Source organism: Cebus imitator, unplaced genomic scaffold (genome assembly GCF_001604975.1).
Source record: "Cebus imitator isolate Cc_AM_T3 unplaced genomic scaffold, Cebus_imitator-1.0 Scaffold139, whole genome shotgun sequence".
In the NCBI taxonomy this organism is placed as follows: Eukaryota; Metazoa; Chordata; class Mammalia; order Primates; family Cebidae; genus Cebus; species Cebus imitator.
Genome location: NW_016107454.1, coordinates 2221338 through 2226440, shown reverse-complemented (window position 1 = coordinate 2226440; position 5103 = coordinate 2221338). Strand labels below are relative to the sequence as shown.

General features: G+C 44.1%; 1 pseudogene across 1 annotated transcript; it reads left to right on the top strand.

Moving 5' to 3' along the window:
• The first annotated feature begins 232 nt into the window (after positions 1–232).
• Positions 233–4369, top strand: LOC108313548 (annotated as a pseudogene). Its single transcript, XR_005202403.1, has 3 exons — positions 233–395; positions 1583–1679; positions 3616–4369. The product of XR_005202403.1 is annotated as an uncharacterized LOC108313548 (transcript).
• Positions 4370–5103: the final 734 nt, after the last annotated feature.

Below are 5103 nucleotides of genomic sequence, written 5' to 3'. Positions count from 1 at the left end.
CCTGCTCCCTGTTCTCAGGAAAGCAGCTTGGGAGCAAGCACGGATTTACACCTTCAGTCCCAGGAACACTGAGGGGCGGCCACCATTGACCGCAGCGTTTAAGGCTCAATAGGAGGAAGCCTGTCCTTCCAGAGTCCACTGGAAAATAACTCAGCAAAGTTAAGTCACATGGTAAAGAGAGAGAAGCAAGTCCAGGCCAGGACTAAGCAAACATGGGCCTTTGAGCTAAGCAATGTCAAGGCTGGCCGCCAGCCTCAGCTGTCCCGCAGAGGACGGGCTGGACCTCACAGTATTGGGACCTGGGCTCTGTGGAAACTGGGAGAGGCTGGACACAGTGAGCCTGGCAGGATCGCGTCCGCATGTGAAGGATGGAGTGTCTGCGGCGGATGGAGCAGGTGATGGCTGGAGGAATCGCCCTAGCACCTCATGAGTGCAGTCTCAGTGCAGGCTGCCTTAACAAAGCATCATGGACAACGAAGCTCACAAACAAACCTGTCTTATTTTTCACAGTCCTGGAGGCTGTAGAATGAAAGATCACAGCACAGAACCTGAAGGTTGGTGTCTGGAGAGGATTCTTTCCTAGCTGAGGGACAGCCCCTTCTGACTGTGTCTTCACACGGGGGAGGAGGCGAGGTAGCTCTCTGGGTGCCTTTTACAAGGGCTCCACCCTCTGACTTCATCACCTCCTAACTCCATAACCTCATCTCGAAGGTGAGGATTTATTTTCAAGGACACACACATTCAGTCCATAGCAGTACAACTGTCCTAAGCACAGACATGACTCTTAGGATTTCTTGCCATTTCAGCACAAAGCTTCCTGTTCAGTGGGACTTTGTTGATTCTGTCAACTGAAGTGTGATGAGGTTCCTAAATTTGGAAAGGAGAGCCTTATTCTCATAAAGGGCTACAGGCTGTGGGCTGGCCTTTCTGACTGCCTGCAAGTGTAGCCTCCAGTCAGAGGCCAGAAACAGGCAGTTGCAGGGAGGAGCAAAGGGCGCAGGAATTTATGCTGAACCAGGAGGTCAAACATACATATTCAATAAGCCATGGATAGTCATGAATATTTATGAGAAAACCCACAGGTTTGTGCAGGTGAGCTTCTTGCCTCTTCAGGGGACCCATGTTCAGCAAATGGTGGCCTTACATAGCATGATCAGAGAGTATAGTTCTTGGTTCTCCGATGTCAAAAGCTGCAGCGGAGAGCACCAGGACCCTTACTGTGCATCCACCTGAACGTATCAGAGCCCCTCAGCAACCAGGGGTCTCTTATCAGGAAGAAATGCTGGTCAGTTGTTCTGCAGAAACCCCAAAAGGGATGGTCAGCATCAGTGGTTGGTTGATGTCAGCAGTGGGTGGAGTCATTTGAAAGGGCTGGTTTCTATTTAGTGTTAGGGAGAAAGCCGAATCATGGTTAGCAAGGGAGAGGGTAGAGCCACGCATGGCTGACCTCTCATCCCATCATGGCCAGAAATTCAGTCTCCAGATTTACTCTTGGGACCCTTGGCCAAGAAGGGGTCCATTCAGTCAGTTGGATTTTAGGGTTTTATTTTTAGCTAACAGTTCTCAATGGCATTGGTTAAAGGACCGGACAGCTGTGGTCAGCTGGATGTCCATTCTGAGTACCTGAGCTGGGACAGAGCCAGGAGGAAGGTGGGCAGCCGGTGCCGCCATGCACTTGTGTGAGGTGAAGGCACGATTTGTCTCAGCTTACATGGAGCCTCTGTTTTAACATCAACTCTTGGGCACCCTAGGTGAAAATAAGTGTAGACCCTTACTTTAGTTCAAAATTAGCCTATGCTAATTACCTGCATGCCTTGAGAAAGTTTTGTTAAACATTTCTAAATAGAATTATAATTTATTGCCGAAAGTTGCTCCTGGGGAGCACATCCACACACTCATGTTTTCACATCTTTAAAATGAATTCCCACACAGTCTACTTGATTAACTCCATGTTATAATTTAGAGCTAATTCTCAAGGTATCTTGAGGTTTGAAGGTTAAAGACAAGACTGACAGGTTGAGCCACCTAACAAATACCCGGGGTTGGTCTTCCCTGCTCCCTTGCTGCCATCTCTCCCACGTGCACCCACTGCACCCAGCACAGGTCCCCTGACCTTCTCACACTCCTATAGTCATTCCGCCACCCCATTTGTGGTGGCCTTCAACATTTCATTCTATTTACATTCTCAAAGATTCGTAGAATGAAAGCATGAAGACATGAACACACTTCGTTTCCCCTCTAAGCTTTGAAAGCCTTGTTTTCAGCTCCTTAGTAATTCTGTTTTGATCACAACAGATACAAGCCTACAAGAAGTGTTACCCAGAGGCCTACCCCTGAGATAAGGCATTTCAACTTCCCAGTACCCACAAAGATAAGGGAACCTAACAAAAATAAGATTCACAAATATCCTCTCTCCAACATTTATAGTCATTCATTTATTTGCAATGTAAGACTGTGATTTTGTTGAGTATTTATTCATTTACCTCATCCACGATTTCTTTCTCATAGGTATACTGTTATTAAACATCTTCTACTGCATACCTATTCATACACTGATTAATAGGCATCATAATAAACCATCTCATAGATATTCAAGCTCTTTTTAACACATGGATAAGAATCCACTGACTAATACAAATTATCAATTAGTTCAAAGTCCTCCAGACATACTGTACTTGTATTAAATACAGACAAAAAAAATTTAGATGTCTGTTGGTGTCTGCCCCTTTCAACTTCATAACTCTTCAGGAGACTCATGTTCAAAAACTGGCGGCCTTAGTCAGCATGATCAGAGGGTGTAGTTGATGTCCACAGGTGCAGAAGAGGACAGGAAGACCCTGACCTCGCATCCACCCAAACTTGTTAGAGCCACTCGGTGGCCGTGGTATCTTATTAGGAAGAAATGCTGGTGAGACGTTCCGTGGAAACCGCACGGGGATATTCATTGCCAATTTTCATACTCTAAAACACTTTAGTTGGAAATAAAAATACAGGTTAAAAACTCTCATTGGATAAAAAAGGGGAAAGTTCTACTGGAAATTCATTCATCCATGGCTCTATTTAAATTAGGAGATCAAAACGTATGACAAAGTAAGGGAATGTCTGGTGAAAGAGTATTCGCATCCACCTGGTGTTACATTGCTTATCTCTTCTTTCTCTGGTCATCCTGCCTGGATTTCCTGGTGGTTCTGCTCATAGCTCTGTAGCCTGTTCCAACACTGGCGGAAAGTCCATTACCAGGCATCGCTCCACCATCCTCCTGAGACCACACCCAGTGGCCTCACCATGACTGTCAGCATATACAGGGAGGGCTTGGGAGTTATTCTAGAGTTAGAGCAATTCTAACTCTACAATAACTAGGGCAGAATACTCTCCCAAAGTTACCTGATGTGAAGTCATTTCATAATATTAATGATAACGCACTGCAAATCCCAAAATGACCACTTGTTTGAGTTTCACTTTATAACCTGTGCCTTGGTGTGATGTAGCTGCAGTTACAGTAACTATTATAAAGTATTGGCATCGATACCTTAATCCTAGCACTTTTTAAAGCAGAGGCAGGCTTCCATATAAGACTTGACTTGCTCTTCCTTGCCTTACGCCATGATTGTGAAGCTTTCCCAGTCACCTGGAACTCATCCACAAAGAAGGATGTCAATGTCTCTGGCAAAAATGGTCATTTACGACAGTGTGCTGTGTACCGGGGGTTTTCCCTTGTGTATTTCATCATACAAAAGACTTATTCCAGGAGTTTATATTACAAGTTGGCATCGGAGCAGCTGCAGAACCAACCCGAGGCACAGGAAGCTCTGGACCCTCCTGTCAACATCCACTATCTCAAGCTCACGGGCAAGGACAACTTTGTGGACATTGCTGATGCCAAGTTGAAGATTCCTGTCTCTGGATCCAAATCAGAGGGTCATCTCCACGTCCACTCAACCAGGAGTGGCCCCTGTCAGAGGTGGCACCTTGACTAGGTCTTAGAGCTCAAGGATGGTCAGCAGATTCCTGTGTTCAACCTCAGTGGGGAAAATGGTGATGAAGTGAAAAAGGAGTAGAGAAGACCCAGAAGACCCAGCTTGCTTCTAGTCCAGCCTTTCCTCATCTTCACCATCTGCCCACTGGTGTGGTGGCCCATCTGAGTGACAGATACTCCTGCAAGCCAGTTTTTCAGCCACCAGTAGGATGACTGTATGTGCCATCATATGGTAATTTTGGTATAACTCTAACTTGGGCACAACAAATGCTATTTGTCATTTTTAAACTGAATCAGAAAGAAACTCTTATAAATTTAAGATGATTTATTTGAAAGTGATTTGTATAAAAATGCACACGATAAAAGGAATCAGAATTTAAAAAAAAGTTCGTTAAAAAAAAAGTATTGGCATCAAAGACAGAGTTGAAGGGACAAATGAGTTATTTAAATAAATTAGAGAACAGAGGAGATAGAGTCTTCCGTACCCCCAAGACCGTGGCCTGTTCACTTTGGTTATCTATTTGTAAATCGTTTGATATAACTTATTGTGTTAAGGTTAGAAAAACAGGTGTTGGGATGAAAGCAGTCCTGTTGATCTTAAAAGACCCTGTCCTTCCTGGCATTGATCCAAAAGGAAAGCATTCTATTTGAATGCTCAGTTACGTCTATCCTCAAGACCCTGTGAGTGTGAGTGTGTTTTCATAGGCACTAAGCAAACCAACTTTAGTTTGAGCACAACTCAGGACTCAAAGCCAGTTTCCAATAGGTTGAGCAAGAAGCCTGCCTATCTCACCCCGTGTCTGGGTGCAGTTGAGATTATGGCTTCCAGGACAATATGGAGTTAATTGCTTCTCATTTTTTCTTTCTGTTTCAGACAGGAACAAATGAGAGATCAGGACTTCAAGAAAGAGAATGAACCTGGGAGATAATTTAAATGTCATTAATTCGTTGAGATTCTTAATCTTATTTTTCTGAATAGTTGATTAAGTAGGTAGTAACCCTTTTGCTTAGACACCTGGGAACATCTCAGAAACTTGATAAACTTTCTCAGCTCCTCATGGGCAAGGCTTCTTTTAGAATGATTTACATCTGTTAATAAACTTGTAAATTATTCATTTTTTGATTAA